The 24,226-nt window shown below is 39.5% G+C and overlaps 1 protein-coding gene across 1 annotated transcript in view; it reads right to left on the reverse strand.

Annotated features, from left to right (window-relative positions):
* Positions 1–786: 786 nt before the first annotated feature.
* The window catches only part of LOC120884417 (uncharacterized), a 97,916-nt gene continuing 74,476 nt past the window's right edge, over positions 787–24,226 (reverse strand). The window contains exon 18 of the transcript XR_013432590.1: positions 787–968. The gene's annotated coding sequence lies outside the window, so the exon portion shown is untranslated. The remainder of the gene's footprint in view (positions 969–24,226) is intronic.

A 24,226-nucleotide genomic window follows, 5' to 3' on the forward strand; every position in this document is an offset into this window, starting at 1 on the left:
TGGCTGTGTGTGCTGTGAATGGATGCTGCCATCCAAGAGGTGGTGCTCAGGTCTGTGTCTTGTTAGGGTGAATGTGTGAGTCCTCCCCTCACCTGTGTTGTGTGCCTCAAGGGAAGAAAACTTTGGAATTACCAAAAAAAATAATAATAATAAAATAGCAATATTAAAACATGTTACTATAAATACATTTTATAAATAAAACATATTATAAATATAAGACATTTACAAATAAAACATGTTTTATAAATAAAACAGAATAGGATTGGTGATTAAAAAGAATAATAAGAATCACAAAGGATGTGAAAGTTCTTTTATAAGTCAGGTTATTCAAAAAAACGGAACAAATGTTTGATCACCTGGGGACAAAAGAGTAACTTATATTTCTATTTCATGGCTTATTCCAAAATAAATTCCAGAGAAATTAAAATTCATTATAAATAAATGAAACAGCAAACCTACCATAATATAATATTAAATATTTGTGTGATCTGTGGCAAGACAATACTTTTTAAGAGTTGCATATCTGGTACCAAAGGCAGAAACCATGAAGGAGATTACTAATGTGTTTAGCATAAAAATGCATATGATGTAAATATCTTTAAAACTAACATTTAAAAGTTAAAGGCATGATCTTCAAAGGTGTCAGAAGTCACCTTTGTGAGAGGGAGTGACTGAGAACCACACAGATTTTAATAGACCAAGGAGACATGAGGTCTAAGTGCCATGTGTTATCCTGAACTGGATTTGGTATTAAAACAAAAAAAAGAGACATTTATGGAAAATGAATAAAATTCAAGCACTGCTATTTATTTAATAGAATTCCAACAAATTTAATATTTTAGTTTTCATCATTATTTTGTGGGTTATATAAGATGTTAACACAATGAGAAGCTGGATATACAGTAGACAGGAGTTTTCTAGATTGTTTTTCCATCTTCTATAAATCCAAAGTAAATCTTCAAATAAAACTGGAAAAAAAGAAAGATAACAAGGTGGAAAGTTATTTTTAAGTTATGACTCATGAAAGATCAATATCCTTAATTTTTGAAGATCTCCTTCAAGTCCTTATAAAAATAATGCTCTAATGAAGAAAGGATTGAGTGATACCAATAGAAATCACACACAAAAAAACAACCATAAATGGATAAAGATATATTAAAATGTTCAGTCTTAATCAAAAAACGCAAATTACTTAATTTAAAGCTTTTTTCATCTAAGAAGTTGGCAAAGATTTCTTCAAAACATTTAGTATAATCTTAGGATATGAGAAAGTGTAAACATAAAATCTAATCATCTCAATATTTTTAGTAATGTATCCAAGTTTCAATCATCTCAGTGATTTATCCTAAGGCTTTTAACTCTCAGCAGACACAAAGTTTTAGCCACAATGGAGCAGGACTAATAGTAAGAACAAACATTGTAAATAGTTTCTAAATAGATTCTAACATGAGACAGATAAAGTAAATTATAATTGTTCCATTAGTGGAATAGTATGCAATCATTTTTAAATGACATTACATGAATAGCCCAGCACAGAAGGATTTTTATATGAAAAGACCAGCACAGAGGAATTTTTAGGGCAGGGATTCTTCTCTACATGATACTGCAGTGGTGGTGTAGGTCATGCACATTTGCCCGGACCCAAGGCACATACAGAGCAATAGAAAACGCTAAGGTAAACCTTGAACTTTAGGTGATCACTGTGTGTTAATATGGATTCAGTGATTATAACAACTACACCATTCTAATGGGGCACTAGGGGAGGCTAAGCATGAGAAATACAGGGGGAAGGTGTGCCGTCTTTGTAATCTCTGCTCATTTTTTTTTCTGTGAATTTAAATCCGTTTCAAAAACTAAAATCTAGTTTTTAAAAATATCATTACAAAGAAAAAAATAGTGATAGGAAACACAATAATATTTTTGAAATGCACAAATTCTAACAGAAACCTTTTCCCTTGACTGTGTCATGCTTTTCTGTAAAAAGAAATAAGTTTTTAATTTTAGGTTTAAAATAAATAGAATGCTGTGGCAAGGAGGGCAAGAGGACACAGAAATCATAGGCAAACCAAGTTGGAAAGTGGAAATAAAACAGAAGAATGCATTCCAGGTGAGTTAAAAAAAAGACAGAATGAAGGTAGAAAGTAATTGGTTAGAGATTCAGGACTGAGTCATAACTGGAGAGTATCCACCCGAGATCCGTTGGCTCGATAAGTGATGTATATGATTTGAAACTCAGCTGAAGGATGAGTTATGCAGAGAAGAAATTAAAGGGAACTTCAGTCCAATTGTAGATTTCCCTAAGATCTCTTCATTCAGTTGACTGCAATTATTACAGAATATGAGGTCAACATTAAAATATTACTAGTATATCCATTTTACAGACGTTTAGCAAATTTCATGCAATGTAATTTATGAAGTGCTTAGCACAGTGCTTCACATAAAGTGACCAAAAATAATGAATATATTTTTTATTTATCACCTTATCATTCTTAGGATGATTATTATCAAATTGAGGCTCAAATAAGTTAACTGAATTGGGCAAGGGCACCCAACTAGAAAAGAATCTCTGCTCAGACTTGTATTCTAATCTATATAACTCTGAGAGCCATTTCTCTCTTGCCTGTTTTGAAAATTGTATGGGTGTATTATGCCAGTATTGGGATATAAAAAAAATGAAGTATTGCAACTCTACCCAGCATAGGAATGTAAAATTGCTATTCCAATGCATTTTTGTATCAATTCCATAGATGTTTAATTCTGAGAATGAAGACTCAAGGAAAGGGTGGCCAATAGAAGTGTCTTCCATTGAGTAATCATAGGTTTTAGTTAGTATTTTTTTTATTTAAAATGCTGTTAGCTTATAATATCACTAATCTGCCCAAGAAGATATATCCCACACTTATCATTTGTTCATTCAACTAATAAATGTTTTGCATCAGCATATACCGTGGTCTAGACTCTCACATTACCAAAATAAATTAGACCCATGATCCCTCCCATTACATCAATTAACCAACTAATATTCACCTTTTTCTTCTTGTCCCTCTTTCCTATGTCTACTTGCTTAGTCAAGCAATTATTCATTGCTGCAGTCCGGCTGCAGCAAAGTAACTGGGTGGTGACGAATAACTTGTGTAGATTGATACAGCAGGAGTGGGAGCCCTTTATTGTAGGACAACAGAGGTATTTATACATTCCACACAGCTTATCTTAATTAACATAAACTAGATACAGCAGTCAACCAATAAGAAATCTCCACACTTAATGGCTCGCTGGCTCCACCTCATAAACCACTCCCCCTGGCAAAATGCCAGGCACCATCCTGACTTGTTTACAGACTCCAACAATTCATTACCTGTGTGTTTAGGATTGTCACAATGCTCTTACATTATTTATAGTTAAGTTTTTATTCCTGAATTTGATAATATAAACATATTTCAATTATTTTTAAATGATGGAGGCATTCTCTTGACCATGATGTACTATTTATACAATAATTTCTCTTTCTCCTAATCAGATACACCAGTAGAGTTGGTTATCTCTGTGATGTAGGGGTGCTTAGAACTTCTGGCTTTATCAAAAGTCTTTAGAGTGTAAACCAACACTATAACAAAGAGTGTCATTATACCATTCTGTTGAATAGATAAGGCTTATTCTCTGGTAATAAGAAAATGATGTTCATGTTCAGGAACAAAACTGACAGGAGGCTTACATTGCATTGCATGTGATTGACAGTGCATAAACACATAAATATGTGGTGATAAGTGTTCCAAAATTAAAAGAAAATAAAAGAACCCTAAGTATTGATTAAAGAACAATATAGGGAGAGAGCTTGCTCTTTAAATTGAGTGGTTTGTCAAAGCCACTTTGAAAATATATTTGAACAGAAATCTTTAGTAAAGTGAGGGGGAAAATCTGATGATAACTTGAGGCCTTCCTAGAAGAACAAAATGCATGAGCTAATAGCAGACCTGGTGTGTCCAAGAAGCATCAGGGAAACCAGAGGTCTCACTGAGTAGCCTAGAAAAGAAGTTGTAATAAAAGATGATTTAGAGCAAAGGTGGGAGAACAGGTGAAGCAGAGCCTGTAAATCTGGCTCTGAGGAAGACAAGGCCTTAGAATGCTATGAGCAGGAACAGTGGCATGATCTCAGGTTTTTAAATTGTCACAATATTTGTACATACATATATTGTATGCATAGTTGACCCATGCATATGATATGTAATAATAAAATCAGTGCAATTAGCACTTCCAGATACTTAAACATTTATAATTTCTGTGAATTGGGAAAATTCAGATTCCTCTGGTTGTTTTGAAATATATAATAAATTGTTATAGACTGCAGAAATTCTTCTGTGCTATAGAATACAAAACTAGCTCCTCTTATGTGGTTGTACTGTAGTACTCATTATCAAATCTCTCTTGATCCCCTCTCTCCTCTTCTTCTTAGCCTCTAGTGGTCACTCCACTCTTCTTCTATGAGATTCGACTTTTCATCTTTTGTGAAAGAATGAGAACTTGCAATATTTTTCTTTGCCTTGCTAATTGTATCTAATAAAAGACCCTCCAGTTCCATCCATGTTTCCATGATGACAAGATTTCATCTATTTTATGGTTAAATAATATTCCTTTTAAATGACTGCCCTAATTGCTGTCTTAAAAAATAGCCTCAAAAGGAAAAGTTCTTTAGCAGGAAGATCCAGCTAGAAGTGCTGCTATAATCTAGGAAAGAGATGACAGATTTAGAAGCCACTGAAGAAGCCATGGGAAAGTGCTGGATATAATTTAGGATGTGTTTATAGATACTGTAGGAGGCTGAATAACATTTATCTAAAATATCAGCTCTTAATCCTTGAAACATGCTATATTATTTGAAAAAAAGGATCTTTTGCAGATCTGGTTGAAAATTTTGAGGAAAAAAAGATTATCTTGCTTTATTGGTGTGGGCCCTAAATGCCATCACAGTGTGATAAGAAAGGTACAGGGAGCCTCAACATGAAAACAGAAAAAGTGAAGGCAATGCCACCACCGAAGTAGAAGTTGATTCTAAGTCAGAAGTCAAGGAATGCAAGGACTCACCCGAAGAGACAAGGAACAGATTCTCCTCCAGATCCTCTGGCACCTTAATTGGTCTGTTAAACTAATTTTGGACTTCTAGACTCCAGAACTGTTAGAGAATAAATTTTAAGGCAGTAATCTTTTGAGATACCTGGTAACAGCAGGCTCACAAAACTAACAAAGGCTTGATGTCACATGTGAAAGGAAAAGAAGAGCCAGAGAAAACTGGAGGCAATTTTGTTTAAGTGAAGACATGGTGTTTCCAATTCCTGAGATGAAGACCTTTGGGACAGTAACAACGTTAGAGGAGAAAAATAAAATTATAGTTTAGACATGTTATGTTTAAGATTATTATCAGCATTTAAAGGTAGCAAATCAGAAGACTGTGAGTCTGGAATTGAAAGGACGATTCAGGGCTGGAGGTGGAGATTAGAGTTATTAACAACATCAAAAAAAGAGTCATTAGCAGTGTATAAGTGGTAATTAATGACATAGTACAGAACGAGCTCACTTAGGAAGCACTGGAGACAGGGAATGTGTTCAATGACGTAGTTCAGAAACTTCCTCATTCAGACATCAAGAAAATCAGGAGGACCTAGCAAAAGACATGGAGAGTAAACTGTGATTAATCTGTGAAAAGAACCAAGAGAAGATGGTGATCTAAATTCCAAATAAAGATGATTTATCACAATGCTGGGAGCAATTCTGTCAAATGCTGTGGAAAGAATATAGGATGGGGAAGTTTAGACAGCTAATAGAAATTTTGGGGGAGTGGAGCTATAAGTGAAAGGAAATAGGGAAAATAACAGAGTATCAGGTAGGAGTATGTTTTTAAGATGAAAATTGTCCTAGCAATAACATATGGTCTTAACAGGGTCAATGATCAGAGGATGATGAGCATATGAGCTGAGTCAAAGAGGATTATGAACATAATGTTGGGAATGTATTCTGCAATAGGGAGAATCTAGTCTTTGAAATCTAAGAAGATAAATCAAGTCTTGACATGAAAACAAGAATATATATATATATGCATATGAACACAATATCTTTATATTCTTTATTTATTTTTATGTGGTTCTGAGGATTGAACCCAGTGCCTCACACATGCAAGGCAAGCTTTCTACTCATGAGCCACAGCCACAGCCCCTAAAAGAAGTTTTTTAAAAATATATATATATTTGAGAAGGATGACATGATAACCGGTTTAACAACAATAAAAATAAAGTTAAGAAAATATATGTTTATATAATAATTTAATTTGTAAGGTCTTTCCTATGCATTATCTTTTTCTGTTCTTACAACTTCCATGTGATGTTAAGTGGTAGTAACTACATTTGATAGAAGAGTGAACTGGTTGAAGTGATTTGCACAAGACCTAGGAAGCTAGTAAGCCATGACATGAAAATGTTTAAAGAAAAACAGTTTTGAGTTAATGTAGCACATAGGTCATTAGGAGAGAATAATAAATAGAAAAAGGAAAAGAGAACGTAATAATCCAAATAGAATATATTAAAGATCCAATAAAGACAGTGGGTGCCAAAATGAGCAGAGTGTGTTTATGCATATATGTGTGCAAGTGCATGCACTTATTTTTATAGTCTCGGGCCATGGTATATTACTGGAGTGTGATTTTGCATCACCACCATCACAATAATAAACTCCCTTTCAATCTACATTTTGTTCCAAACTTCTTTCATATTTATTACTTCATTTTACAATTGTATCTAAAATGAGCTGTAGATCACTGATATCTTATTGATATGAGAATCCAATTTTCACAATGTACAACTTGACCAAAATTATGAGACTGGAATATAAATGAAAAGTTACTCAAAATTCAAATTTATAACTCTAGACCCAACCTAATGTGTTTTCTTAAAAGAGGAAAATAGAAGAAGGAAGAGAAGAATTAAATTAGACTGGAGAGGTCCAGGAGAATTACACAATAATGAATCTGGGATCATCCTTACCAATTAGGTCAAAATATTATTGGAAATAATATCCTTAAGTAGCAACTAGATGTACTTAAGTAGATCTATCCCAGAGAAAATTCCTGGATTTTTGACATATATATCCACTGTACGTGAAATGCACTGTAGCATCTTGAAATCAGCATGCCCTAAATTCCCTTCCCAATCATGCTTATCTTTTTGAATTCCCCATTGGGATAAATGTTAATCCAACAGAAGTCTGACACAGAAATCTTAGAGTTATCCCCAGCTTTCCTTTCCTTACTCTCTGTATCTAATCAATTATGAACACCTATGAAATGTATACCTCCATTTCTCTTGTCTGAATCCTCATTGCTACTCTTTATTTATAACATCTGTCTTTCTCGCTTCCTTTCTGCAGTTTCCTCCAATTTGTTCTCTTTGCTGCTGGTCTTTTTATATTACAGTAAAATCTCCACATTGATATACTTGTAATTCTAAATTGAAAATAATATCATATCACTCTCTCAACTTAAACTTTTCAGAATATTTTTTACAATCTATAGTTCAAGCTCAAACCCATCACACAATATACATAAACTTGTCATCTTACTGCTATCTACACTTCATCTCCTTTCAATTAATGTAAACATTGCATAATGTTCAAATCAGGTTAAATATATTATCACCTCATTCATCATTTTTTTATGGTAAAAAAATTCAAGTCTTTCTTCTAGTTTTTGAAATATACAGTACATTTTTGTTATCTATAGTTGCACTACTGTGCAAAAACAGCATACTAGAATTTCTTACCCTTAAGTAACTTCAACTTGGTACCCATTGATCAACCTTTCCCAAACTTCTGCTTTCCCCAGCCTCTTACAACCACCATTCTACTCTCAACTTCTATGAGATCAACTTTTAAAAAGTCTGCATATGAGTGAGATTGTGTGGTACTTGGCTTTCTGTGCATCGCTTATTTCACTTAACATGATTATCTTCAGTTCCACTTGTATTGCTTCAAATAAAAGGATTTCATTCTTTTTATGAATACTATTCCACTGTATATATACACCACCTTTTCTTTATCTATTCATCAGATGATGTTTAGATTTTTTTCATTTCTTGGCTATTGCAAACAGTGCTGTAATAATCATGGGAGCACAGGTGTCTCTTTAACATACAGATTTCATTTCATTTGATATAAGTACCCAGTGGTGGGATTATAGCTCTACTTACAATTTTTTGAGACACCCTAAGCTGTCTTTGATAAGGTTTGTACTAATTTACATTCTCACCAACAATGTACAAGAGTTCCCTTTTCTCCACCAGTTCTCATCACTACTTGCTATCTTTAGTGTTTTTGATGAAAGCCATTTTTACCAGAGTAAGGTAATATCTTATTGTGGTTTTTATTTGTAGTTCCCTGATGATTAGTTCCCTGATGATTAGGTGTTTTTTTTTTTAATATATACATGGCCTTTTTTATATCTTCTTTTGAGAAATGTCTATTTAGGTTTATTGCTCACTTAATTTTTTTTTTTTTGGCATCGAGTTTTTGTAATTCCTTATACTTTGCAGATGTCAACCATCGTCAGATATAATCCCATTTGCTTAAATATAGCAACTTTTTAAATGTTCTGTTGGGTTTGCAGTTATTGTTTTTTCTTCACCATGTTATTAAACTCCTTTAGTTCAAAGGTTCTCTTATATATCTCTCTTTGTATCTCCAGTAGGCTTGGCACACTGTATGTCCTAAAAAACTAACTGATAAAGAATGGAAAATGATATATTAATGGAATGCATTGCCTGAAGAACTGAAACTCAGAAGAATGAGATCAACTCAACTTACAGCATAAATCTGCATATCTTTCTTTTATTTTTAGACCTTGGTTTTCCTATCTTTAAAATCATGCCTCTTGACTAAATACTCTCAGAGGCCCCTTCAGCTCTCCAATGTTCCAAGCATGTCTGTTTGAAATTGGGTTATGTTAATGTAGTTCTATGTTTTCTGCAAAGTCCCAAAGCATGCCAAACCCTCTAGCTACCTGAGAAAGTCAATTGTTTTCCAAACAGTGAACAATTTATTTCCTAACCATTGGCTGAAACACTGCAATCTTTTATAAAAAAAGAAATCTTCCAGTAATATAAACATAATAGTTTGAACCCAGAGATTGAGATTTTGGAAAATATGAACAGCTCTCTCATCTCCTTTGGAAGATGAATATGATTTTGAGAGGTTTCATCTGAAGTCAGCTTGTACATGAAAATCACACTTTGGATGTAAATGGCACTTATGCTTGGATTCATTCTACTTAATCTCTAAAGTCCTTTGCTAAGTTAAAAAATATTTAGCAAAGTAAGGATTTTTTGACAGAATCTGTGTTTCTCTAATGGCATTTGGAACTAAAAATTGTTCTTGCTTATGCTTATGATACCCTGGGTGCTGTGGCTGTGTGGGGAGCTTCCCCGCAACACACAGGTTTGAGAGGCCTGCCCACTAGAGGGGGGAGTGCCCCTCTACCCTGGGTGCTTTGGCCATGTGGGGAACTCCCCAGACACCCAGGGGAGAGGGGCCTCGCCACTTGAGGGGGGAGTGCCCCTCTACCCTGGGTAAGCTGGTGGTGTGGGAAGCTACCACCAAAACCCAGGTGAGAAGGGCCTCCCCCTGCGAGGGGGAAGTGCCCCTCGACCCTGGGTGTGGTGGCAGTGTTGGTAGCTCCCCACCTACAACCAGGTGAGAGAGGCCCCCCCCTGGAGGGGGGAGTGCCCCTCTACCCTGGATGTGGTGGCAGTGTGGGGAGCTCCCCCTCATCCCTAGGTTAGAGGGACCTTTCCCTGGAGGGGGTAGTGCTCCTCTACACTGGTGCGGTGGCGGTGTGGGGAGCTCTACCCCACCACACCCAGGTTAGAGGGGCCTCCCCGCTAGATGGGGGAGTGCCCTCTACCCTGGGTGCAGTAGTGCGGTGGGGAACTCCCCACACACACCCAGGGTAGAGGGGACCCACCCTAGAGGGAGAAGAGGCCCCCTACACTGGATGCAGAGGGGAGATCCCCCAAACACTCAGGGTAGAGGTGCCTGGACTCATAGTGGGGGGGAGTGCTCCTGTACCCGGATCGCGGTGGGGAGGTCCTCCCTGACACCCAGGGTAGAGGGGCCTGAGCCCTAGAGAGGGGAGTACCCTCCTACCCTGGGTGCAGTGAGTTGTCCCCCCCCAGACACCCAGGGTAGAGGGGCCTGCCACTTAGAGGGGGGAGTGCCCCCTACCCTGAGTGCTGTGGGGAGCTCCTCCAACACCCAGGGTAGAGAGGCCTCTCCCCTAGTTAGGGGAGTGCTCCTTTAACCTGGGTGCTGTGGCGGTGTGGGGAGCTCCTCCCCTCAAACCCCGGTTAGAGGGGCCTCCCCCTAGAGGGGGGGAAAGTTCCTCTTCCCTGGGTGTGGTGGCGGTGTGGGGAGCCCCCCCCACATATTCAGGTGAGAGGGGCTTCCACTCTGAAGGGGGGAGTGCCCCTATACCAGGGGTGCAGTGGCGGTGTGGCAGTGTGGGAAGCTCCCCCCATCACCCAGGATAGAGGGGCCTCCTCCCTGGAGGAGGGATTGCCCTTCTACCCTGGGTGCAGTGGAGGTGTGGGGAGCTCCACCCCTCCACACCCAGGTTAGAGGGGCCTCCCCCCTCGAAGGGGGAGTGCCCTTCTACGCTGGGTGTGGTGGTGGTGTGGGGAGCGCCTCCCACACACACCCAGGTTTGAGAGGCCTACCCCCTCCACCAGGGAGTGCCCTCTACCCTGGGTGCAGTAGTTCTGTGGGGAGCTCTTCCCCACACCCTGGGTGTGGCGTCGGTGTGGGGAGCTCCCCCCTGACAACCAGGTGAGAGGGGCCTCTCCCTGGAGGGGGGAGTCCCCCTCGATCCTGGGTGTACTGGCGGTATGGAGAGCCCCCCGCCATGCTCAGGTGAGAGCGGCCTCCCCCTGGAGCGGGGAGTGCCCCTCTACCCTGGGTGAGATGGTGGTGTGGGGAGCTACCCCCAGACACCCAGGATAGAGGGGCCTCACCCCTCAAGCTCCACCCTGACACCCAGGTTAGAGGACCTTCCCCCCTAGAGGGGGGAGTGCACTCTACCCTGGGTGAGGAAGTGAGGTGGGGAGCTCCCCCCAACATCCAGGTTAGAGGGGCCTCCCTCATACAGCAGGGAGTGCCCTCTACCCTGCGTGAGATGGCGGTGTGGGGAGCTCCCCCTTGACACCCAGGTGAGAGGGGCCTCCCCCATAGAGGGGGGAGTGTGCCTCTTTCCTGGGTGCTGTGGTGGTGCAGGGAGCTCCCCCCACACACACACCCAGGTTCGGTTCGAGGGGCATCCCTCTGGAGGGAAAGTGCTGCTTACCTGGGTACAGTGGTGGTGTGGGGAGCTTCCCCGGACACCCGGTTAAGGTTAAAGGGGCCTCCCCACTCGAGGGGAGAGTGCCCCTCCACCATGGGTGTGGTGGGAATCTCCCCATGCCACCCAGGTACGAGGGGCCTAGGGGCGAGTGCCCCTCTGCCTTGGATGCTGCGGTGAGCTCTACCAGACACCCAGGTTCGAAAGGGCCTCCCCTCTGGATGGGGGAGTGTCCCTCTGCCCTGGGTCCGGTGGGGAGCTCTACCCAACACCCAGGTTTGAGGGGCCTCACCACTGTAGGGTGGAGTGCCCCTCTACCCTGGGTGCATTGGGGAGCTCCATCCTATACCCAGGTTGGAGGGGCATCCCCCCTAGAGGGGGGAGTGCCCTTCTGCCTTAGGTGCTTTTTGGAGCTCCTCTGGACACCTTGGTTGGAGGCTTCTCCCCGCTGGAGGCGGGAGTGCCCCCTGCCCTGCTTCCCCCTCGAGGGGGAAGACCCATCAAACCTGGGTGTTGGGGGGAGATCCCCACACCACCACTGTACCCAGGGTAGAGAGGCACTCCCCCCTCGAAGTGGGAGGCACCTCCAACCTGGGTGTCAGGGGGAGCTCCCCACAGCACCCAGGGCAGAGGGGCAGTCCCTCCTCCTTGGGGGAGGCTCATCTAACCTGGGTGTCGGGGGTGAGGAGCTCCCCACACCATCCCCCCTCCAGGGGCAGGTCCCCTCTGACATGGGTGTATTGGGGGGAGCTCCCCACATCACTACCACAAGGAAGGTAGAGGGTAGTCCCTTGCCAGTACAGAGGCCCCTGTAACCTGGGTGTCCAGAGGGAGCTCCCCACACAAGTACTGCACCCAGGCTAGAGGCCACTCCCTGCTGGGGGGGATCTCCTCTAACCTGGGTGTCAGGGGAGAGCTCCCTACCCTACTATGGCACCCCGGGTAGAGGCCACTACCCCATCTAGTGGGGAGGCCCCTCTAACCCGTGTGTGGATGGGGAGTTCCCCACACCAATAGCTCACCCATGGTAGAGACTACTCTTTCCTCTGAGGGGGGGGAGGCCCCTCTAACCTGGGTGTGGTGGGGAGATTCCCACACCACTATCCCACCCAGGGTTGAGGACACTCCCCCCTCCCCCTCGAGGGGGTAGGTCTCTCTAACCTTGGTGTTGGGGGAATCTCCACACACCAATACTGCACCAAGTGTAGAGGCCACTCGCCAGTCTAGTGGGGAGCCCCTCTAACTAGTGTGTGTGTGGGGGAATTACCCACACTAATACTGCACCCATGGTAGAGACTACTCCTTCCTCCAGGGGGAGGCCTCTCTAACCTGGGTGTGGCTGGGAGCTCCCCATCCCACTATGACACAGAGGTTAGAGGCCACTCCCCAATTAGGGGGAGGCCCCTCTAACCTGGGTGTATGGAGGAGAGCTCCCTACAAAACTAGTGCACACAGGATAGAGGCCACTCCCCCCTCCAGGGAGGGGAGCTCCCCATTCCACTACTGCACCCAGGATAGAGGACATTCCCCCCTCCAGGGGGGGCACCCCTCTAACGACTACTGCACCCAGGGTAGAGGCCACTCCCCTTCCACAGCGCAGGCCCCTCTAACCTGGGTGCTGTAGGGGAGCTCCCCACAACACTACTGCATCCAGGGTAGAGAACACTCCCCGCTCCAGGAGGGAGGCCCCTCTAACCTGTGTGTCAGGGGGAGGTTCACATATTGCTACTGCACCCAGGGTAGAGGCCACTACCCGCTACAGGGGGAGGCCCCTCTAATCTGGGCACTGGTGGGGAGCTCTCCACCTCACCCAGGACAGAGGGGGAGTCCCCCCTCCTGGGGGGAGGCTCATCTAACCTTGGTGTCCAGGGAGCTCCCCACACCACTATCACAACCAGGGTAGAGGCCACTCCCCCCTCCAGGGGTGAGGCCCCTCTAAACTGGGTGTCAGTGGGGAGTTCCCCACACCAATACTGCACCCAGGGTAGGGGACACTCTCCTCTCCAGGGTTGAGGCCCCTCTAACATGGGTGTTGGTGGGGAGATCCCCAAACCCCTAAAGCACTCATGCTTTTGGCCACTCCCCCTCAAGGAGAGAGGACCCTCTAACCTAGATGTGGAGTGGAAGCTCCCCACACCACTACCTCACCCATGATAGAGACCTCTCCCCCCTCCAGGGGGGAGGCCCCTCTAACTTGGCTGTCCAGGGGGAGCTCCCCACAGAACTACCACACCCAGGATAGAGGCCACTCTCCCGTCCATGTGGGAGGCCCCTCTAACCTTGGTGTTGTGGGGGAGCTCCCCACACCACTACTGCACCAAGGGTAGAGGCCCCTATAACCTGAGTATCAGGATGAATTCCCCCAACCACTACTGCACCCAGGGTTGAGGCCACTCCCCGCTCCAGGGGTAGGCCCCTCTAACCTGGGTGTCCAGAGAGAGCTCCCCACACCACTAAGACACCCAAGGTAGACACCACTACCCCCTCCAGGGAGATGACCCCTCTAACCTGGGTCTTGGGGTGGGGAGGAGCTCCCAACATCACTACCACAACCAGTGTAGAGGGTAGTCTTCCTGCCAGTAGAGAGCCCCTCTAACCTGGGTGTCCAGGGGAAGCTTCCCACACCACTAATGCACCCAGGGTAGAGGGCACTCCCTCCTCCGGGGGAGGCCCCTCCTAACCTGGTTGTGAAGTGGGAGTTCCCTGTACCAATACCACACCCAGGGTAGAGACCACTCCTCACTAAAGGGGAGAGGCCCCTCTAACCTGGGTGTCGGGGAGGAGCTCCCCAAACCACGACCTCACACAGGGTAGAGGACACTCCCACCTCCAGGGGGGAAGTGGAATCTTTTCTATGATGGAAGGCAAGTTTGACATTTAAAATCAATCAATTTAATCACATAAGCAAGCTAAATATGAATATCAAGTGATTACATAAAGTGAAACAGAAGGAGAATTTGATAAAATCCAACAATAATTCACGACTAAAACTCTTCATACATGTAAACAAATTGGGCTAGTTCATTAATTAAAGCATACCTACAATTATACTTAGTATCCCAGCTAATACCCTATCTAAAGCTGAGAGATTGTATACTTTCCCTTCAAGTATTGTTTTCACTACTCTGTTCACCTAGAAGTTCTAGGCCTTGCAGTAAAAGTAGGGAAAGAAATGCAAGGCATTATCAATTGGAAAGTAAAAATAAAATTATCCTCATTTACATATATGATATAATTGTCTATATGAAAAATCTTAAGGAGTCTATTTTCACAAAGACAGAATTTCCTTCTTTTTAAAGGCTATGTAGTTTTCATTGTACACACACACATATCACATTTAAAAAATGTTTATGCATTAATTGTATGCTTTAATGGGGTTCAGTGTCATATTTTAACACCTGTATACCAGAAAAACTGATCAAATCTACTTTTCTTTATCTATGCTACCCCTACAACCTTCCCAGTCTCTCATGATTACTATTGTATTTTTAAAAATCATAAAACTGTTAAGTGAGTTCAACAAAATTTCAGGGTTTACAAATAAATTACAAAAATCAACTACACTTTTATGTACTAGAAATAAAATTTGAGACACAATTAACAATAGCTTAAAAAACATAAAAGGAAACATTATTAAGCAAAAGTCTAATATAACAGAGGATTTGCATCCTACAAATTACAAAATGAGATTGGAAGAAATAGAGAACCTATATAAAGGAAGAGGCATAGAATGTTTATGGGGTATAGAACTCAATATAATAAAGATGTCAATTTTTCTCTGAATTGTTCTCTAGGTTTAATGCATCTCTTTAAAACAAAATGTGCATTGAAGATATACTTGACATTTAGGCAGTGTTAAGGTTTATATATAAAGTGTTCTCCCCAAAGCTCCTGTGTTAATACAGGAGTGCTTGGAGGTGAAATGATTGGATTGGGGGAGCTGTAACCTAATCAGTTTATCCTAGTTTGAATGGACTGACTGGGTGATAACTGAAGGCAAGTGGGGTGTCGCTGGAGGAGGTGAGTCACTGGGGGTGTGCCCTAGAATGATGCATCTTTCCCATGTGCAAGCTTCCCCTCTCTCCAGTTTTCTCTCCCCCTCTCCCTCCCCCACCCCTCTACCTCTCTTTCCTGACCTTGCCTTGTGTTGAGCAGCATTTCTCTGCTGGGCGTCTTCCCCCATGATGTACTGCCTCATCTTGGGTCCAGAGCAATGGTCAGCTACCAATGGACTGAGATCTCTGAAACCCTGAGTCCCAAATAAACTTTTCCTCCTCTAAGTTGTTCTTATCAGGTGTTTTGGTCACAGATGAAAAAGCTGAATAAAACAGACCAGCTTATATGCTGCACTTGCATTATAGAGAGTGATAAGTACTTACCTAAGTTTTCATGGTTTAGCCTTATTACCATTTAGTAAACTTCTTTATACATCTCACACAAGTTATATCTAAAAAATTTACTTTTTCTTAAATTCAAGGTTTTAATATAAATCGTCATTTGAGTTAAAGTGTTTTTTTTTTCATTTTTGATTGATTTCCAACTTATTGAATTTCTAAAAATGTTATTTAACAATACTTTTCATGTTGTAGATTCTGATATTTATTTCTTCAGCTTTTATTTAACAATATATGACAAACAAATGGCAGAAAGCAGTGATCAATGAATGAGAGGTCTTTGGCTAGGTAAGTTGGGAAGGGTCCTTGTCTCATTCTTCTCTCCTGATAGTAGATCTGGAGTTTATTGCCTTGCGATTTTTTTCCAACAAATGGAAAAAGCATTTATCTTTAAATGTTTGGAATGACCTAGTCTTCATCTGACCTTCAACATTTATATTAAGAAATCTAGGTCTTTGAAATAAAATATGTCCAAAAAGCTGCCAACAGTAAAAGATGAAATCTGAATTTAGTTTATTTGGATTATATCTCTTTACTGGATGACTATCGTCTTTAAAATTTCCCTCTATTTAAATTTAAAATACTACTAACTTTTTGGCTTGCATGAGAAAATGGTTCCTATTTACTTAACTCAATTTATTCTTACTAATGTTCTGGAATGTGAGATAATCAGTTAAGTGAGGTAATCAATTAAAGTAACATAGCAACGTTATTACTATAATAAATTTATGTGTATTATTTTTCCAAGTCCCTGAGTTCTTGAGGGCATAAATTACATGTGAGCTAATGTCTCATTTTGTGACTCAGTAAATCAGGAGATGATTTCATATTCAAGCCCATTCCAAAAAGAAAAGGAAGTTCATTATTTCACATAAGTGTTAATTCCAGGGATCTCTATGGCTTCAGGGAATATTGAATGAATGATGCCAACAGAAGTTCATCGCAGCTCTGTTGTCTTCTGTGCTGGTTCTCTACCCTAGGAAAGTTTCACCACACCTCAGCCTCTGGCAACACTGAGTTTATATTCTATAGCTCTGCAGGCCTGACAGAGAGATTGCTCCTCTTATCAAATTAATCCAGTAAAATTTCTAGGATTGAATATTAATAATGGTGCCATTTAATGATCCCTAATCCATTTACTATAAACAGAGTATGTGGCACCCTGATAAGATATACATGTATTACCCCCACCTAAATTCCTAGATGGAGTGTGATATTAGGGCAAGGGAAATGGAGAATGTATTATTTAAAAATAAAAAAGTGTTAGGCTGGCCCAGAAAAGAGGTATCCACTGCAACCTTGCAAACATAACACTTTCAATACAAATATGTTAAATGAAATAATTAAAACAAATTATTTTAAAATTAATTAGAAAACACTGGGGTTGTATTTAAAAAATCAGTATAGGTGTTACAGTTCTGCCATGTTTAAGCCCTATAGACTTCAGTGAATGACAATATCTGTGAACTTTATTTTCTGCGTTTTTAAAATTATTTTTTAAGAATGAGCAAAAATTTTATGAGCTACTGTTGAGATAATTGTGCACAAATAAAAATCCAAACATATTTTTACAAATTAGAATTTATGTAAAAGTTCCGCAAGTTATTGGGATTTATCCAAGACAATAAAATTAAACAAAACTTTATGCTTTAGCAAGAGTTCAAGACTGGATTTTGGAAAGCATTTCATCTAAAATAACATTATTGATATCAAGCATGTAGGAATAAAACTCCCATTAGTGTGTATAAAACCTACCGACAAAGTCAGGTTTATTGGTTATAATTCAAATATGATAGAATTATTTTTTTTCTGAGTTCAGTTCTATAATTTTTAAGACATGCACACAGCCATACAAGAACTGTCAAAATTAAGAGAATGAAACTTTAAAATTTATATTTTTCGTTATACATGAATCCATTTTGGCATAATTATGAAAGCATGGAATATATCTTGTTCTAATTCAGTCCCCAGTGTCTCTCCTTCCCCATCCCTCCTCCCACCCCTGTTCCCTTCCCTCTTCTGATCTTTCTGCCACTTACCCATAGTGATTTTTTTTTAAATTAATTTCTTGTGGATGTATACATAGTGAGATTCACCATGGTATTTTTCACTTATGTACATGGGAATGTTATGTCAGATTCATTCCACTTTTTCCTTTTCCCATCTCCCCTCCCTTCTCTCATTCCCCTTTGTCTACTCAACTGAATTCTATTCTTTTTTATCCCTCTACTTTTATTGTGGGTTAGCTTCCGCATATGAGAGAAAACAGAGAATGAATATTCATATCACCCCACAAATTACCACATGGTCTTTTGTAGTCAATCTACTTCCTTCACATTTAGTCCTTTGGCTAAACTGTTTTCTTATAGTTGTAACTTTTCCAGGACATAACATGAATGGAATAATACAATTTGTAGCCTTTTGAATCAGTCTTATTTTACTTAGCATGATGAATGTGCAGTTCGTCCATGAAACTGCATGAATTAGTAATTACTTGTGTTACTGCTAAACAGCATTCCAATGCATGTATTCCATAGTTTATCTAGTCAACAGTTTTTTGGCATTTGAGTTGTTTCGAGATTTTAGCCATTATAAATAAAGCTGCAATAAACTTTGCCACCCAAGTTTTTTTTTAAATAAATACATACTTCATTTCTCCACTTATATCAAATTATCAACAAAATTGCAAATAACCAAACTGATTTCTTAAATGTCTATCAATTTGTATTCCATTAATAACATATCCATATTCTAGTTGCTCTACACGCTCACAGGTACTTGATATTATCAGTCATTTTACTTTTAGCTATTTTAATAAATGCATAATGATAGCTCATTTGTTGATAATACATTACACACTCATTCACATACACTGCTAGATTATGTTTGCTTAACTTATTCAATATAGTTACATTTATGTAGACAAAACAAAGTTATTCTATAATTTTCTTACATTGTCCTTATTTCTTTTTAATATCAAGTTATACTAGACTTATAAAGTAAGCCAAACATTTTCCTCTATTTTGCTTCTCTGAAATATTCTGTCTAAATGATAGCAAATAATTTGATTGTATCAATTTATACTTTTATCTTTATAATATCCTTTCTTCTGTGTACTTTACAAAATAACTCTATGTGCATGCAGAAATACACCACAATGAATTCCAGCTATATGTATATCTATGAAGCCTCATTAAAAATAAATAAGTGAGTGGAAGGTAGATCAGTAGAATAGAGGAAGGGGAGGGAGAAGGGGATAGAAAGGAGAAGCAAGCATAGGGGACAGAAATGGAGTAAAGTCAATTTCATGCATGTATGATCATATCAAAATGAACCCAACTATTATGCACAACTACAATGCACTAATAAAAGCAAAGAATAAAAATTTTAAAAAGTAATAGCAAAGATTGGAAGCAAAATGTCTATTTAAAACACTGTATGAAAAAAATATAATTTATTTCCAAAATTAGAGATAGAGTGCTAAACAATAGTTAAGCTTAATTATAGATACCGTAAATATAATGTTGAATATAGAAATTTCCTTTTTTAAAAGGAAATGCATAGAGCAAAATAATTAAAATTTAAAACAGAGTAAACTATATTATATATTCTCAAAAGAAACATGTATATCTGGCTAAAAGGATGAAAAATTTGCCAAGTTATGATGATGTTTACTTCTGGAAGAGTAGGGAAGAGGTAAATTGTGCTGTGGTAAAAACAGAAAGGATTCTGATTTTTCCATAATCTTTAATTTTACTTTAAAAATCCATATTATGCATATGTGGGGAGCATTGATGATAATTTTATAAATTGTACAATTATAGATTATAATTTTAATTATATTTATATTATAAATTTATATTTGCATTATAAATTAGAATCTTATATAATCCTGTGCATTTACCTGTGATTTTAAAGATTTTGAACTAAAACAATATTTTCCATTTTTGTTAAGATCAAGGTAACCTAATAAAGTTAAAACTCTTCATAAAATTGCATGCATACTAAAAACATTACAACCCTTATTCGATCAAAGTTTAAACTAATGTCATGCACCCATCTCCCACAAATGGTGGCTTGATAAATGAATGAGCTTTTAAAATGCTTCAAATTTTTTCATCATGTGTCATGTCGTTGGTAATTATTAAGTGAATAACAAGCCAATGACCAACTTCAAAGTGCCAAGAAACATGACAATACTAAAATGAAGGAACCAGATGGAGGTGGGAGGGGGAATGTGCAGAAATGAATGCCTTTCCAATATTCCACACCAGGCTTAGCACACTGTCAATATTCAATAAATGTTAAACAACAATTGTAATGATGAGTACCATCTGCATGCCAAATTTAGAGTGGTAGAAACATACAGGATTGACAGCCCAAAGGCCAGACTCCACTTTCTGAATAGGCCCAGTGTGTACAACATTTTTCTTAGTGCAGTTAATAGCACAAATATTCTTTCAGTCACTCAGAAAAATAGTTCCAATTATCCCTAACTCTGCTCTCTGCATTTTCATTCACAAACCCTTTTTCAAAAATAACTGTCTTCATTTTGTCCCTCCTAAGTCATGCTTAACATTTCTGTCAATTGTTTCTATAAAAATTTCAAGTCTATGTATTATTTCATACTCAGAAAACTCTGACCATGCTATTTTATCTACAATGACAAAAACTTAATTTTTTAGTCCTATTTGTAAAATTTTGGAAGGCTTTAATTCATGTTAGCAACATAATGTTACATGATGTAAGAACTCCATTTATCTATCTATCTATCTATCTATCTGTCTGTCTTATGTCTGAACAAGGAAAAATGACAATCATATTTTTTTTTCAGTCTTTGGTTCCCATGAATAGAGACTAAATAGGCCTTGGAATTCTCTAGTTACAAGCTGTTTTCCCCATGAGAATGATTAATAGCCATTTTGTGTTTCCTATCTGCAAGCTGAAGGTTGAAACTGCTCTAAAGATATTCTCAAGATGCACAAGTTCTTTGGAAGCCTAAGATCTTTGAGAATGTAAGGACAAATTATCCAGAAGGAAACCCTGGGGACTGTACAAAAAGAAGGTAGCCCTAGAATCTGGTTTGGTGTGCTTTTCCTCAAAACTAAAAAGAGCAACCATATGGAGGGGTGACATCAGCAAGACTGCTGATTAGAGATGTCTGGTGCACTTCCCTCCAAAGCAGAAGAAAAAAACACAAATAAAAATAACACATATTCCACTGAAGCATTTGAAGGAGAGTGCCAGAGTACACTAGGAATGTGACAGAAATGCTATGGAGAACAGAGACCCAGGATAGCCTTGTAAAGAAGGGAACAAACCCAGAACATCTACCATCTTAACTGCCTAGTTGAGATAAACCCCCAAATACAAGAGATTTAATACGGGAATCCGTAATCAGGAGGTCCCCAGCAGCCTTCACTAACATAATGAGCAACTGACATATTTGCCGCTAGAGAGACCTAAAGTCCTCACAGCTCCTGCGTTCAAGTTGGGGTGCTTCTAAGGAATTCAAGCTGCTACATTACCCAAGAGAAAGGGGTCAACCTATCCTCTCCCACTAAGTTCCTGCTACATGAACAATTTTGGAATTCTACCAACACATGGTCCCAAGAAGCAGGCCAACCTGCCCCCCTATACATGGACCTAAAATGTACTGAGGGGGCTTTCTTTGAGTATCACAGCCCACAGAGGCCCTGAAAACTAGAAAACAGCCTGAATTACCTACTCACAACTGAAGGAATAACCAAGAGACCTGTGAGTGGCATAACCAAAGGCAATCAGCAAAAACAAAGGCAATCAACACAGTCCTCTGACACTGACAGGCTCCTTCTGAGCACACTGGTGAGGTTGGGTCCCTACACTGTCCTCTGACAAAGACAAATACACCATCCCCACTGTTGGGGGCACTGTTTCATGCTACCCAGGGCCATGAGAGTGATCTGGCTCCATGCAGTCCTCAGAAATCGGTGGGTACCCCATGCCCTACTACTATACACATAGTGCCAAACCCACCTGGGCCTTCCAGAACAGCCCCTCACCCATGGGTTTATTAGTAATTGACAATTTCTTGCTTCTGTTGTCACACCAGCCACATGGCACATGCCTAGGCCTACTAGAGTTGCCCCATTCCTACATGACCTACAGAAACTACAAGTACCTTTCACCTACGGCTGCAGATACTGTATCCAGAGCCACCAGAAAACCTGCCCTTCATAAGAAAGCTGAATCCCAGATCACAAAGCAATTCTGTAAACCACCCACACATCCACAAGTATCACTAGCCTGATTCTAGCTGGAAACACTACATAGAGACCAAACTGCTGTGCCCACCTAGAATTAAAGTGACAAAAAATATGAAAAACCAACATAATGTTATGCTTCTAAAGGATAAAATAATTCTAATGACAGATCTCAGGGAAAGGGAAATTAATAAATTACCTGAAAAATAAATTACCTGAAAAAATTTGAAATGGTGACTTAAAGGAAACTCAATGAGAATCAACACAAACTAGACATCTTAACAAAACTAGAAAATCAGCTCATGCTTTCAGTAAGAAAATTCAGCAGAGGTCAGAACCAAACAAAAATCTTAGAACTAAAGCAGTCAAGAAATTGCATTCAAAAATGTAGTCAAATGCCTCAACAATAGACTAGATCAAGCAGAATAACAACAACAACAAATTCTCAGCTTCAAGACACTTCTTTGAAATGTCTTCAAATATCTTTTGAAATATCTTTTTTTACTCAGATGAACAAGTTTAAAAAATAAGTAAAAAGGAATAAGGAAAGACTATGACACTTATGGGATAATACTAAGCAAATACTTGCATTATTATGTTCCAGACGAAGAGAAGAAGAAATAGTTATAGAAAGCCTACTTAACATAATAATAACTGAAATCATCAAAATTTTAAGAAAAATGTGAAAATCTAAGCCCATGTAGTCCAAAAAACCCAAACAGATTTTCCAAAATAAAAGTCTTCTTTGAGGCATAATATAGTCAAAGTGTTAGAAGTCTAGGAGAGAATTTTAAAAGCAGAAAGAGAAAAGCATCAGGACGTATATAAATGAAAAGCTGTATTCTCAGAAGAAACTGTAAAGATAAGGAAAGATTGGGATAAGGTATTTAAAGTCAAAACATAAGGAAGGGAAGAAGGCAGGCAGGCAGGCATACTAACATTTAGAATTAAAAGATAAATCTTTTCCAAGATAAGCAAAAATTGAGAAAACTTGCCACCAGACCAGTCTTAAAAGAAATGCTTACCACAATGTGGAGATTCCTTTGAAAACTTGGAATGAAACCACCATTTGACCCAGCTATTCCACTCCTTGGTCTATACCCAAAGGACTTAAAATCAGCATACTTTGTTGACACGGCCACATCAATGTTTATTTATAGCAGCTCAACTCACAATAGCTAAATTGTGGAAGCAGTCTAGATGCCCTTTAATAGATGAATAGATAAAGAAACTGTGGCATATATACACAATGGAATATTGATTACTCAGCATTAAAAGAGAATAAAATTATGGCATTTGCAGGTAAATGGATGGAGTTAAAGAATATCTTGCTAAGCGAAGTCAGCCAATCCCAAAATACCAAAGGCCAACTATTATTTCTGATAAGTGAATGCTGATCCATAATGGGAGAGGGGGTGGGCATGGGGAAAATGGAAGAACTTTGGGCAAAAGGGAGGAAGTGGTGGGGAGGGGACATGGGAGCAAGAAAGACAGTGAAATGAGATGGACATCATTACCCTAGGTACATGTATGATTACACATATGGTACAATGCTACATTGTGTACAACAAGATAAATGAAAAGTTGTGCTGAAATTGTGTACAACGAATCAAAATGCATTCTGCTGTCATATATACCTAATAATAATAAATAAATAAATTCTTATCAGAGTCCTATTTCCAGATGTGAAGGCTTTGTCATTAAAACATGTAAAACTACAAAACTCACTAGGAAAGCAGATATACAAAAGAGAAAAAGAATCACCTTATCCATACAGAAATCACCAAATCAAGGATAAATAAGAAAGTAAGGAACAAATGAAATAAAATGAAAGCAACCAGGAAAAAATTAATGATTTAATAGCAATATGTTCTTAACTATACAAAAGTTGAATGTAAATTAAAGTACCCAATTAAAAGATTAAGACTGGCAGAATGAATAATAAAACAAAATGTACTGTTATGCTGCTACAGTTCATGTGTTTTTAACTGTGCAGTAAAAACTTGTGAATTGAGGGATGAAGAAAGCTATTTCATGCAAACAGAAATTTAGGGGGTAGAAATAGCTATACTTATATTAGATAAACAGACTTTTAAAAGTAGAAATCTATTAATAGAGACAAAGATGGGCCTATAAAATGATTAAAGGACAATAATAATTATGAAAAATGAAAACATCAAAAGCTTTAAAATTTAGCATTTAAAACATAATCTTATCACCTGGGA

Source organism: Ictidomys tridecemlineatus, unplaced genomic scaffold (assembly GCF_052094955.1).
Source record: "Ictidomys tridecemlineatus isolate mIctTri1 unplaced genomic scaffold, mIctTri1.hap1 Scaffold_1389, whole genome shotgun sequence".
Lineage (NCBI taxonomy): Eukaryota > Metazoa > Chordata > Mammalia > Rodentia > Sciuridae > Ictidomys > Ictidomys tridecemlineatus.